The following is a 15,095-nucleotide window of genomic DNA, read 5'->3' as shown; positions in this document are numbered from 1 at the left end:
CAGTCAGTAACAGTGTGTTCGAAGTGGAGATGAAGTGAACCATGAGGGGAAATGTTACCACAAGTTGCCGATAGATAACTTTCATTGGAACAGGAGAAGGCCATCAGCCCCTCAACCCTGCTCTGCCATTCAGGATGATCATAGCTGATGTGTGACCTAACGTACAACTTTCAAACCCCTCTAATTTCATCAATAAACTCCTCTGCAACAGACAAGATGAGTATTGGAAAAGCAAACATCTGGAAATGCTGGGAAATCAGAAATAAAAACAGAAATTGCTGGAAACATTCAGTAGGTCTGGCAGCATCTGTGGAGAATGAACCGTTCGTGTCCAGTGATCAGTCAGGTGACCAGCTGCAGCTGACCATTCTGCTGTTTCTGTAACACTGGAACGGGTTCTGGTGCGAGGGGAATGAGATTGTCAAAAACAACTGAGTAAACAGGAGGATGTACTCAGTTAGAATTAGGAATTCAGTGTGGGAGAAGGGATTCAGTGATTCATCCTGTCTCCGAGACCCCAGCGTGGTCACACTGGGTAGGAGCTGTTCACCCCTCTGTGTGACAAGGGATTTGCTGCATCTTCAACACGATTGAGAGACCAGTGAGTGCTCACAGGGAAGTGGTCATCCCCCTGCTCCGTGTGGACTGCAGGATTCTCATTCTGATGTTACTGTCCATCAGAGTCAGGAGTGGACCTTGTACATGATGACACTACTGGAGTATTGATGTTGTTGTTAACCACATTAACTGGGCTGGAGGTGACTGAACTAACATTGCCACTTTCTGAACCTCAGGATATCTCTCAGGGCAGTAAGTCTCCACAAACAGCAATGTGACAATAAACAGTGATCATCTGTTTTGATTTAATTTGTGATTGTAGCACTGCTGCTTCACAGCATCAGGTACAAGGTTGGAGTCCAGTCTTGGCCAACGGCCTGTGTGGAGTTCCCACATTCTCCCCACGATGGTGTGGGTCCCCTCCAGGTGCTCTAGTTTGCTCCCATCGTCCAAAGATGTGCAGGTTAGGTGGATCAGTCGTGCTAACGTGTCCACAGTATACAGGATTGTGCAGACGAGGTGGATCAGCCATGGGAAATGCAGTGTTACAGTGATAGAGTGCTCTGGGTGTGATGTTCTTCGGATGCTCTCCTTCCACACTGTAGGGATTCTATTCCATGATTGAGGATAAAGGCTACACAGCAGGGTGTCCTTGGAGAAGGAGCATGTGGTGTGCATCAATTCTCTCAATGCCTTTAGATAGAGGTGGGCACCACATGGGATATAGTGCTTTATCTCCACCGCTGCCCCCTCCCCACAACTCTATTTTGATTTAGTCCCTTCTCACTCGGTCACTTGTAATGGTTTGCTTGGCGCGTAATGGGCTTTGTTTGGAAATATTCAATTGGTTACACAAATGGTTTACTGCTGGTGATGATATGTCTAGATCAGAGTGGTGCTGGAAAAGCACAGCAGGTCAGGCAGGATCCGAGGAGCCAGAAAATCCAGGTTTTGGCATAAGCCCTTTTCCATCACCACTCTAACCTAGGCTCTGGTTTCCAGCATCTGCGGTCCTCACTTTTGCACTGCTGGTGATTATATGTTAACCAAAGCAAAATGGCGGAATGATGATTTTGATGGTGGGAAGGTTGCTGTAATCACATTTCTGGGTCGGAGAAATGGAAAAAAGAACGCTTCACAGCTCACAGAACGAGAACTGAAAAGCAGTTAAATCAAACCTAAGGTTCAGACAGGGAGGAAATATTTCCCTGGAGTTTGAGTAGCTGGAAAGTGATGGTGTCCGGGAATAGACAGGGTTTTGTTTTACACAGGTTGAAAGTTTTAAAACTGTTATATTCAGACAGTTTACGTTATTTTCTTTCATTTTATTTGCTCTGCAAAAAACTTTTACAACATTTTAAAACCAAAATTTACAAACCTTGTGTTAAGGATAAATGTTAAATAAAATCCATCAAACCATCCCTCACTGAAAACTATTGTGGAAGTGCAATCTCCTGGAGAATCCCTGCCTACTCCTTCCTACCCGGGCTCCATGGCTATATACATACCTGGGAGATAGCAGCAGGAGGCCATTCGGCCTTTCAATCCTGCTCCACCATTCAATGGGAAACAGCTGACCATCCAGCTCAGTCTCCTGTTCCTGCTGTGTTCCAATCCCCTTTCATGGCTTTACCTCGAAGAACTATATGTAAGCCCTCCTTTGGCTTCACTGCCTTTTGTTCCAGTGGCGTTGTTGTGTTACTGTGTGGGTGTAGGCAGGGGTATTGTGATAGTTCTGCCTCCTGGAGGATTTATTCAGCATCCCTCATTATCCAGCAGGAACAGCAACTGGGTTTCAGCAACTAGAGATAGAAACCATTTCTAGGATATGGGCATCACTGGCTCAGCCAGCATTTATTCCTCATCTCTGGTTACCCTTGAGAAGACGGTAGTGAGCTGATGTCTTGAACCATTCACAGTCCATTTGGCGCAGAAAGACCGACAATGCTGGGAGGGATAGTGTTGCAGGATGTTGGCCCAGCGAGTCTCCATCTTTGCTTCTTCAAACACTGGGTAACTTAATCACAATCTGCAATGATTTTGAGATTTCAGTCAGCAAATCTTCACCATCTAACACCCTGTATAAAGGAATATGTACAGGTTAGAAATTCAGAACAGACCATTCTAGTTTCTCTGGAATATCTTTTTCCACTTTCTTCCCCCAATACTGTAACCCTCCAGCCCACTTACTCTCTCCCACCATTCTGACTCCACTACCCCCTAAAGTGCACCCTCCCCATTCTCATGGAGTTGCTGATAAACAGATCCATGCCACCACTTCCGCCCCTGGTTAGACGCTGCACCCTTTCTGGGTTCACTTCCTTTCCCTTCAGTTGCTGCAAGTCAATAATGTAACAGCAGAATGAAACAAAAGGAAACAGAAAGGGAGGTGGCAGATCCTGGACAGAAGAGGAACCTTCAGTCTGGGAGAATGGGTCAGATCCTTCTTTGTTTCCCATTAGTTGATTCCCACCATTACAATGAATTGGGGATGAAGAGTGGTCCTACATGGGTGTAGTGACACTTTGACCCCCCACTGATCAATACTATAAGCAGATACATTCCTCCTCCAGCCAATCACAGTGTGAAATTCTTTACGCAAAGTATATTTACCCAAAACACATGCTCCAAAACCCACCCACATTCTGTACATGTACAGTGCCGGGTTTCCCCACACACGTGTGGCCCCTGCCTCAGGTATTGTGGGAGTTGTAGTCCCCCTGAAGCCACTGGAGCCCTGTCTCAGGAAAGTGAAAGAAAAGTGTGGACTGGAGGGTGTTGTATATAGAATCCCCATTCTATAGAACAGAGAACACCGAACGGAGAATTCACTACAAGGGTTTACAGGAAAGCCACACACACAGACCAAGTCCTAAACTATGAAAGTAACCACCCCAACACACACAAACGAAGCTGCATCAGGACACTATTCAAAAGGGCCACAACACACTGCAGTACACCAGAACTGCAAAAAGAAGAAGAGGAACACCTATACAAGGTATTCGCCAAAAACGGATACCCGTGCAACTTCATCAACAGATGCCTAAGAGAAAGACCACGGAACGAGGACATACCACAACCAAAAGGACTAGCCACACTACCATACATCAGGAGCATCTCAGAACTGACAGCCAGACTACTGCAACCCCTAGGACTCATAACGGCACACAAACCAACAGCCACGCTCAGACAACAACTCACCAGAACGAAGGACCCTTTACCCAACATGAGCAAAACTAATGTAATGTACAAAATACCATGCAAGGACTGCACAAAACACTATATAGGACAAACAGGAAGACAGCTAACAATCCGCATACATGAACATCAACTAGCCACGAAACAACATGACCAGCTATCCTTAGTAGCCACACATGCAGACAACAAGCAACATGAATTCGACTGGGACAACACTACTATCATAGGGCAAGCCAGACAGAACAGCCAGGGAATTCCTAGAGGCATGGCATTCATCCACAAACTCCATCAACAAACACATCGACCTGGACCCAATATACCAACCACTACAGCGGACATCTGAAACTGACAACCGGAAGCGGCAGGGACAGACCACTATAAACACCGGAGGAAACATCAAAGAAGCACTTCGCAGGAGGCTCCCAAGCACTGATGATGTCGCCTAGCCAGGGGACGAAACGTTTGCAACAAAAACTTCCAGCTCGGCGAACAGAACCACAACAACAAGCACCCGAGCTACAAATCTTCGCACAAACTTTGAATCCCCATTCAGATACACAGAACATATGGACTGTCACTGGGTTTTACTGAGATATCTGCTTCCACAACCTGATTTTCTGATGTAAGGAATATAGATTCAACCAACTGGGGCGTGGGGAGGTTAATAGGAGGAGGAGATTTTAAGCAGAGGTGGCTCAATGGTTAGCATTGCTGACTCACAGCGTCAGGGACCTGGATTTGGTGCCAGCCTTAGGCGACTGTGTGGAGTTTACATGTTCTCCCCATGTCTGTGCGGGTTTCCTCTGGGTGCTCCAATTTCATCCCACAGTCCAAAGATGAATAGGTTAAGTGGATTGACCATGCTGAATTGCCCACAGTATCCATGCGTGTGCAGGTTAAGCCAATAACCATGGGAAATACAGGGAATGGGAGAGTCTGAATGGGTTGCTCATTATAGGATTGGTGTGGACTCCATGGGTGATTACCCTGTTTCTGCAATGAGTTGAAGGGTGAGAGAGAGCAGGCAGGAAAATCCAGCTAAGACAGAGGTGAGCTCAATCATCACCGTATAAAATGGTGGGGCTGGTTCAAAGGGCTGCATTGCCTCTCCTGTGCCCAGTGCTTATCTTCTTACGGTAATAACTGGAAAGCTGAATCCAACACTCACCACCTTCACCAAAGGAGATTTTCGAAAAAAGCAGGATAGTCAGGTGGATTATCTCTCACTATCCCCACCCCCCAGAACCCCGAGGGGAACACTACCCCTGCTCATGACTCTACCCCCATTCCCCCCACCATCACACCCACTCCAGGTACTGGCTCCGACCCCACTCCCAGCTCTACACCCACACCAGCTCCCAGCTCTGCCAAGTTTTCACCATCCCTCCAGACCTCCCCTTCACTGAGGACGAACGATCAGTCCTCAGCAAAGGACTCACCTTCGTCCCCCTCCGTCCACACATCAATGAATTTAATACACGCCGTGACATCGAACAATTCTTCCGTCGCCTCCGCCTCCGAGCTTACTTTCACAATCAGGACTCCCGCCCACCTTCTGAGGACCCCTTCGCCCACCTCCAACACACTGCATCCACCTGGACACCCCGCGCTGGCCTATTACCTGCCCTCGACCTCTTCATTTCCAACTGCCGCCGGGACATTAACCGCCTCAACCTGTCAACACCCCTCCCCCACTCCAACCCCTCATCCTCACAACGCGCAGCCCTCCAATCCCTCTGCTCCAATCCTGACCTCACCATCAAGCCAGCGGACAAAGGGGGCGCAGTGGTAGTCTGGCGCACTGACCTCTACATCGCTGAAGCCAAACGCCAACTCGAGGACACCTCTTCCTACCGCCCCCTTGACCATGACCCCACCCCCCATCACCAAACCATCATCTCCCAGACCATACAGAACCTCATCACCTCAGGAGATCTCCCATCCACAGCTTCCAACCTCATAGTCCGGGAACCCCACACTGCCCGGTTCTACCTCCTTCCCAAGGTCCACAAGCCTGACCACCCTGGCCGACCCATTGTCTCAGCATGCTCCTGTCCCACTGAACTCATCTCTACCTATCTCGACACTGTCCTATCCCCCCTAGTCCAGGAACTCCCCAAATACGTTCGAGACACCAACCACGCCCTCCACCTCCTCCAAGACTTCCGTTTCCCCGGCCCCCACCGCCTCATCTTCACCATGGATATCCAATCCCTCTACACCTCCATCCGCCATGACCAGGGCCTCCAAGCCCTCCGTTTTTTCCTCTCCAGACGTTCCCAACAGTACCCCTCCACCGACACTCTCATTCGTTTGGCCGAACTGGTCCTCACCCTTAACAATTTCTCCTTTGAATCCTCCCACTTCCTCCAGACCAAAGGGGTAGCCATGGGCACACGTATGGGCCCCAGCTATGCCTGTCTCTTTGTTGGCTACGTAGAGCAGTTGATCTTCCGTAATTACACCGGCACCACTCCCCACCTCTTCCTCCGCTACATTGATGACTGCATTGGCGCCACCTCGTGCTCCCACAGGAGGTTGAGCAATTCATCAACTTCACCAACACATTCCACCCTGACCTTAAATTTACCTGGACCATCTCTGACACCTCCCTCCCCTTCCTGGACCTCTCCATCTCCATCAGTGACGGCCGACTTGACACTGACATCTTCTACAAACCCACCGACTCCCACAGCTACCTGGATTACACCTCTTCCCACCCTATCTCTTGCAAAAATGCCATCCCATATTCCCAATTCCTCCGCCTCCGCCGTATCTGCTTCCAGGAGGAGCGGTTCCACCACAGAACACACCAGATGGCCTCCTTCTTTAGAGACCGCAATTTCCCTTCCCACGTGGTTAAAGATGCCCTCCAACGCATCTCATCCACATCCCGCACCTCCGCCCTCAGACCCAACCCCTCCAACCGTAACAAGGACAGAACGCCCCTGGTGCTCACCTTCCACCCTACCAACCTTCGCATAAACCAAATCATCCGCCGACATTTCCGCCACCTCCAAACAGACCCCACCATCAGGGATATATTTCCCTCCCCACCCCTCTCCACCTTCCGCAAAGACCGTTCCCTCCGTGACTACCTGGTCAGGTCCACGCCCCCCTACGACCCACCCTCCCATCCTGGCACTTTCCCCTGCCACCGCAGGAACTGTAAAACCTGCGCCACACCTCCACCCTCACCTCTATCCAAGGCCCCAAAGGAGCTTTCCACATCCATCAAAGTTTTACCTGCACATCCACTAATATCATCTATTGTATCCGTTGCTCCCGATGCGGTCTCCTCTACATTGGGGAGACTGGGCGCCTCCTAGCAGAGCGCTTTAGGGAACATTTCCGAGACACCCGCACCAATCAACCAAATCGCCCAGTGGCTCAACATTTCAACTCCTCCTCCCACTCTGCCGTGGATATGGAGGTGCTGGGCCTCCTCCACCGCCGCTCCCTCACCACCAGACGCCTGGAGGAAGAACGCCTCATCTTCTGCCTCGGAACACTTCAACCCCAGGGCATCAATGTGGATTTCAACAGTTTCCTCATTTCCCCTTCCCCTACCTCAACCTAGCTTCTAACCTCCAGCAACTCGATCCCCTGACCTGTCCGGACTTGTCCGACCTGCCCAGCTCCTTTTCCACCTATCCACTCCACCCTCTCCCCCCTGACCTATCACCTTCATCTCCTTCCCCACTGACCTATTGTACTCTATGCCACTCTCTCCCCACCCCCACCCTCCTCTAGCTTATCTCTCCACACTTCAGGCTCTCTGCCTTTATTCCTGATGAAGGGCTTTTGTCCGAAACGTCGATTTTGCCTGTCCTCGGATGCTGCCTGAGTTGCTGTGCTCTTCCAGCACCACTGATCCAGAATCTGGTTTCCAGCATCTGCAGTCATTGTTTTAACCACAAAGTGTTGAGCTTAACTCTACTTTCTAACTGACTGTTGCCATGGAGATAATACTGAGAGACAGTCTCTATTCAAAGTCCCAAACCACAAAGGTATGAGAATGAGAGCGGCACATCGGACAGGTGGGGAGTTACTTGATGCTGCCTGGAGGTGTTCTGCATGTACACTATCCAGGTAACTGCTATGTCTCATCAATAAAGACTCAAAGAAGACCTCTCAGAGTTCTGTGCCCAGTTATTCCTATCCAGCAGGGTTCAGGAATATGAGGACACAGCAGTCAGTCTTCACAGTGGAGGATACGAAGAACATGCCAGTAATTGATAAGGAGACTGAGGAAGGTGAGGACCAAGAAACAATCATTATCACAAAAGCGTTAGAGTTGGACAAGCTAATGGAGCTAAAGGTAGACAAGTCTCTTTGCCCTGATGGAATACATCCCAGGGTGCTACCAGAGATAGCGGAAGAAATAGTAAATATACTTGGAGTCAGAGTCCTACAGCAGAGACAGGTCCTTTGGCCCAAACTGGCCCATGCCAATCAGAATATCTATCCACGCTAACCCCGTTTCCCTGCACTTGGCCCATCTGCTTCTGACCCTTTACTATCCATGTATTTGTCCAAATGCCTTTTACATGTTGTTAATGTACCCACCTCAACCACTTCCACTGGCACCTCATTCCATATATACATACCACCCTGTGTAGAACTGTTGACCCTCAGGTTCCCTTTCATAATTTCTCCTCCGACCTTAAACTGATGCCCTCCACTCCTTGACTCCATGGGAAAGAGACGGAGTGCATTCACCTTACCCAAGCCTCTCATGGTCTTATATACTTCCAGAAAAGATCACCCTCTGTTTCCACTGCTCTGAACAAAAAAAAAAATCCTCGCTTGTCCAACCTCTCCCTATAATTCAGACCCCGAGTCCTGGCAAAAATTCTTGTAAATTTCTTACTTACTTTTTCCAGTTTAATAACTGAAACCTACACTGCACTCATCACATTTCCAGTGTTTCCCCATGGCACTGGAACCGACGTGACAACGTCAATGGATCACAAGCCATGATCGATAATTAACTCCTTTACGACAATCCTGTTTTCATAGCATTTTCCATGGTGCAGGCATCCTTGTGTCTTTCTGGTTGCATGGTTAATTAAAAATTTGTCCTCACACAAAACAAATCTGTAGCTTAATTGTTCCTGGGAAATGTGCCATGTTTCTTCAGACTTTTAACAACAAATGAACTCTCTCTCCACACTCACCACACTAACATGGACTTGGCTGTGTCTCAGTAATGTTTCCAGTCACACTGACATTTGGAATATTCGCCCATGGACAGAATACACACCTTTCCCTCCACATGAAAAGGCCAATGATATTCAGATCGGCACGGATCAAGTAACTATCAAAACGGAACGTGAAGTTCAATTTGAATTTCTCATCCAAAATTTGCCCTTTCAGAACCCTACAACAGAGAAATCAAGTCACCACCGTTAACACAGGATGGAAATTCATAAGACAGTGATAGTATTAAATTGTAGTTTCTTTGTTCCCCCAAAGCTTTAAATCTCAGTCTCACAATTGCTCTCTTCTGTGAACTGAAATCCAAACCAATCTCCTCACCCTTTTCCTCCACACCCAATTCTCACACACTCTCTCTTCTCTTTGAAATCAGCTTCCTCGCTCCTGCCTGCAGACTAAGAACCAAAAAAAGGTCTCCTCCCACAATCCAAATATGCGCAGGTCAGGTGAATTGGCCATGATAAATTGCCCATAGTGTTAGGTGCATTAGTCAGAGGGAAATGGGTCTGGGTGGGTTACTCTTCTGAAGGTTGGTGTGGACTGGTTGGGCCGAAGGGCCTGTTTCCACACTGGAGGAAATCTAATCTAATCAAATCAATGAATCTGACTCGGAGCCTCCTGGATGTTGGTGAATCCTTCCCCCACCTCCCAGGTTTCCTTCCTGGTCAGAACCAAACTGATTTTTTTGCCCCAATCTGGAACATTTTATTTATTTCCCCCACACGGACCCTCTGATGAGAACCATCCTGCACACACTGGCCAAGTCATATCTGATTGAACTAAGATGAACCAAATTAGAACTTTAATTGCAGGCCCATCTGTGTTCCTTTCCATAACATTCCTGAATCTTCACACGAGTTCTGATAACTTTCTGCAAAATGCTCCCCCCACTGATAGCTGACCACTTGTCACGATATCAGGGGCAGGGGCCATTTCCCTGGGTCCTGTTCCCAGAGGGAGGAAACTGCCAATGACAGATTAATCCCACACACGCACAGCCTCCCTCCTGGCCCTGACCCGCCCTGCACATACACTAACAATTGGACAGCACTGCGCCCATGCACTGGTCTCCCCTCCTGCAGCACATGCTCCAGATCACACACGAAGCTGGGTGATTGACAGCAGCTGCTGCCCAATAGGGTGGAGGGGGCAGGGCTGGAGATTGTAAACAATGAATGAATGTGGAGGACCCTGGGGGATGGACAGGTCAGTGAGGGACAGGAGCAGTGCAGCAGCAGGAGGGGACCCTGAACAAAGTGAGCAATGGGAGAGTCTGACAGGAGAGAAACTACAGGAATGCTCTGTTGAGGCTCAGGCAGGGACAGCTGGGAGACAGTATGGCCTGGCGGCTTGGGCATGTTTTCCAATCAGCCTTTTCAAAGATGCTGTTACTCAACTCTGAGCCCGATCCTCCTGGTTCAGAGGTAAGGACAATACCACCATTTCCTGGTGGGCTAGTGGAAAGAAGGGAAGATTTTCTCAATCTCTCTCACATGGAAACTCCATGAGCTCCTCCCACTTACTGTCTATGGTGGGGATGGAGACAGAGCAGATGGGAGCAGGGTTCGGGATATAGGGACTGCCTTTCAAATGGAACTTACCTGTGTCGGTTATATTAACATGACTCAATACACAGTCACTAACACAAACCTGGTGTACGTGAACTTTATCCAGAATATTAACACTCATAACTGGGTGACACAGATCCCAATGTACAGAGTTAAGTCCTGAATATTAATAATGGCTTTGTGTATGAGAAATCACGTCTCATGAACTTGAGTCAATTTTTTTGAAGTAACAAAGAGGATTGATGAGGGCAAAGCAGTGGAAATGATCTACATGGACTTCAGTAAGGCGTTCGACAAGGTTCTCCATGGGAGACTGGTTAGCAAGGTTGATCTCATAGAATACAGAGATAACTAGCCATTTGGATACAAAACTGGCTCAAAGGTAGAAGACAGAGGGTGGTGGTGGAAGGTTGCTTTTCAGATTGGAGACCTGTGACCAGTGGGGTGTCACAAAGTATCAGTGCTGGATCCACTAATTTTCATAATTTATATCAATGATTTGGATGTGAATATAGGAAGTATTGTTAGTAAGATGACACCAAAATTGGAGGTGTAGTGGACAGTGAAGAGGATTACCTCAGATTACAACGGGATCTTGACCAGAGGGTCAAATGTGCTGAGGACTGGCAGATGGAGTTTAATTTAGATAAATGTGAGGTGCTGCATTTTGGGAATATTAGCGGGATGTATACACTTACTGGTAAGGTCCTCGGGAGTGCTGCTGAACAAAGAGACCTTGGAGTGCAGGTTCATAGCTCCTTGAAAGCAGAATCGCAGGTAGATAGGATAGTGAAGAAGGTGTTTAGTATGCTTTCCTTTATTGGTCAGAGCACTGAGTATAGGAGTTGGGAGGTCATATTGCGGCTGTACGGGGACATTGGTTAGGTCACGCTTGGAATATTGCGTGTAATTCTGGTCTCCTTTCTATCAAAACAATATTGTGAAAGTTGAAAGTGGCCAGAATAGTATTACAAGCACGTTGTCAGGGTTGGAGGATTTGAGCTACAGGGAGAAGACAAATACATTGTTTTCCCTGGAGCGTCAGATGCTGATGGGTGACCTTATAGAGGTTCATAAAATCAGTAGGGGCATGGATAGGGTAAATATACAAGGTCTTTTCCCTGCGGTGGGGAGGAGGCACGATGGGAGGTGGGAGACAGAGGAGGGAGACCGAGAGGGGAGGGTGACCGTTATTTTGTAGATCTGCAACACAACCCTGTTCCTGTTTTCTCCGCATCCACTTCAATTTCTCTGAAGGGCTGAGAACAAGTGTACAGTTCCTGGAAAGTAGAGTTTCAGGGTGATCAAGTGCTGAAGGTTGTATTTGGGACGCTGACCTTTATTGGTCTGTGCACTTATCAATAAATGGACCTGGGTTCAATTCCACTGTCCTCGATTCATGTCTGTGGCCACAGACGCGCCTGTCTCTGACCCTGACTAGTGGATCCCCCTGTCACTACAGCTCTGCCATTCTCCTTCCTCCCGTTCTGTGCAGCGGAGCTATCTGTGGTGTCATGTCATCATCTGTTGCTGATTTCCCCTGAGAGTCCACCCCCCTTATAGAATCCCAAGCGGTGCACAATATCTGTTTGAGAAGCGGAGCGATCAGTGGAGAGTCCTGCACTTCCTTCCTGAGCTTCTTACTTGATCTGATGGTCACCCATTCCCTTTCTGCCTGTGTAACCCTCACCTGCAGTATGACAAACTCACTAAACGTGCTCTCCATAACATTCTCAGTATTGCTCCACAGTGAGTCCACTCTCAGCTCCAGGTCTGAAAAGCAGTTTCCCAGTAGTTGCAGATGGGCACTCTTCCTGCACACATAGCCGTCACGGACACAGGAAGCATCCCTTATTTCCCACATTGTGCAAGAGGAGCACACCACTGGTCTGAGGTCTCCGATCACAATGTCTCTCTCGTTTCAGTTAGTTACTCCCATTAGGAGAATTTAAATGAGCTAGTAACCTTCCTTCTCTTCAAATATTTCCATTATAATCAAAAGTCCCGATCTTTACTTAAGCTGACATTTTATACTTTAAAAACTGTTTTTAAAAAAAAACTCAGCAGGTATCGCTTACAACTTGGCTGTTCCCATTGGGACCATGTGAATTTATGAATGGCCTGCACTAAAACTGAAGCTGTAGTTCACATTCTCCCTGTCTCACCTCGCTCTGTTTACAACCAACTCCAAAACACTCTCATTGAGCCAATCAGCACCTATCATTTTCATTGTCTGCTCCCACCTACACTGCCCCAACCTCCAATGCATCTCAATGGGAGCTCAGGAACAGCATCTCATCTCTCAATTCAGCCCTTTGTCATCCCAGAGTCAACATGGACTTCAGCAGTTTCTGAATGAACACACAGTTGTCAGAACCTGGAACATTCCACCTGAAATGGTGCTGGAATTTGAGTCCACAAGGAATTTTAATGAGAAGTTTGCAGGAATTGAAAATAAGGAGTTTACAGATTAACATCATGAAGGTGATTGGGTCTAAATCTGACAGTTCCTAGAAAGAGACGAGGTATAATTTGGATAAATTTGTTCTCCATCTCAGGCCAATACCTCCTTCCACAGCTGCAGGGCCCACAATTGAACACAAACCCCAAGGGTGATCCTACCACAAATTTGAACATCTTTCTGCTTTTTGCTTGAAATAAAAACCAGATACTTTCCCACAGACAGAACAGACACACCTTTCTCCTTCCACAGTTAAATGTCAATGGTATTCAGATCCTGATGACCCTGCTGACGATAGAAAATTGCTTTTGAGATCCCTGTCTCAATTATTCTCAATTAATATCCTATAAAATGAATTGACAAAACAAAACTCACAGTCAGTGCAGGCTGAACAGTAGAGACAAATATTTCTCTTGGTATGTGTTTGATGTGTAAATGCTCCTCTTTCAATCACCCCGCCCCCAACCCTGGAAGAGGACATGTCCATGTGCCTCGCTGTACCTTGCCCCCAATAAAGATGGCGGCCATAACCCAGGACCTATCACTGCCTGAGAGCCACAGCCATTTTCCCATTTGCTGTAAACGGGGGACCAAGAGTTTCTAATTCAGGTCTAACTACATGTACAGAGTGTAATTAAACCCTCCCATTCTAAACCGGATCCAACTCCTCTTTCCCGTTTCCTCCTCCTGCACACACCAAGGGTCATTCTCGGTCCAGTGACCCTTCCTCAGAACTGACGGCAGCTGGGAAAATTAGAATCCGTACAGTGTGATAACAGGCCATTCGGCCCAACAAGTCCACACCCACCCTCTGAAGAGTTTCTCAATCAAACCCATTCCCTGACCCTATTATTCTACATTTCCCCTGACTAATGCACCTAACCTATACATCCCTGAACACTACGGGAAATTTAGCTGGGCCAATGCACCTAACCGGCATATCTTTGGAGATAGGGTTTAAAGAGAAAATAATAGGTGGGGATGGAGCCCAAAAGAGTCAGTAACATTTGGAAAGACTAAGGAGTGGATTACAATCTGTCTGGGAGGGTGCATAGCTGTTAATGGAGGGGACAGGAACCTGTGTCTGGCAGCATCTCAGTGGAGGTGCTGGAAATGGCAGCTGATGATCTACATTCTGCTGCAAAACAGATCCTGAACTTCCAGTTGCCTGTCACTTTAACACACGAGTCTGTTGCCTGGCCAACATCTCTGTCTCATGCTTACTGCAGTGTTCCAGTGAAGCTTGATGCAAGCTGGCAGAACACTCCAGAAACATACTAAAACACCCCGTATTTCAAGGACTGCAATTTCCCCTCCCATGTGGTCAACAATACTCTCCAGTGTATCTCCACCACTTGCCACACCTCTGCCATTGAACCACACCTCTCCAACTGCAGCAAGTATAGAACCCACCCAGTTCTCACCTTCCACCCAGATACAATGCATCATCCTCCGCCATTTCCACCACCTACAATCAGATCCCACCAGAGGTATATTTCCCTCTCCATTCCTTTCAGCATTCCACAGAGACCATTCCCTGTGAATTCCAAGTCAGATCCATGCTCCCCAACAACCCCACTCCCAGCCTCTTCACTTGCCAATGCAAGAGGTGTAAAACCTGTGCCCACACCTCCTCCCTCACCTCCAAAGGACCCTTCCACATCCAGCAGAGATTTTCCTGCACATCCAAACACCTCACCTATTACGGCCTTTGCTTTCGATGAGGTCTCCTCTCCACTGAGGAGTCAGGACACCAACTTGCGGAATGTTTCAGGGAACATTTCTGCGATGCATGCACCAACCAACCCCACCATCCTGTGGCCGACCACTTCCCCACCCACTCCGCCAAGGACATGCAAGTCCTGGGCCACCTCCACCACCAAATCACAGCCACCCGACGCCTGGAGAAAGAAAACCTCATCTTCCACATTGGGACACTTTAACCACAGAATCAAGGTTTCCTCATCTCCCCTCCCCTGCCTTATCCCAGATCCAACCCTCCAACTCGACACCACCCTCTTGAACTGTCCCACCTGTCCATCTTCCTTTCCAATTATCCACTTCACCCTCTCTCCATTACCCTCCACCTA

General features: G+C 48.0%; 1 long non-coding RNA gene across 1 annotated transcript in view; it reads right to left on the bottom strand.

The window, feature by feature from the left end:
• The window catches only part of LOC148139834 (uncharacterized), a 972,613-nt gene that overhangs the window by 942,254 nt on the left and 15,264 nt on the right, over positions 1–15,095 (bottom strand). The window contains exon 4 of the long non-coding RNA XR_015753386.1: positions 13,242–13,349. This is a non-coding gene — a long non-coding RNA (uncharacterized LOC148139834). The remainder of the gene's footprint in view (positions 1–13,241; positions 13,350–15,095) is intronic.

This window comes from Chiloscyllium plagiosum, unplaced genomic scaffold (assembly GCF_037043375.1).
Source record: "Chiloscyllium plagiosum isolate Xiang-an unplaced genomic scaffold, Cpla_swu_hap1 HiC_scaffold_37, whole genome shotgun sequence".
Lineage (NCBI taxonomy): Eukaryota > Metazoa > Chordata > Chondrichthyes > Orectolobiformes > Hemiscylliidae > Chiloscyllium > Chiloscyllium plagiosum.
Note: the sequence above shows the minus strand (reverse complement) of the source record. Positions and strands in the feature narration are given on the sequence as shown.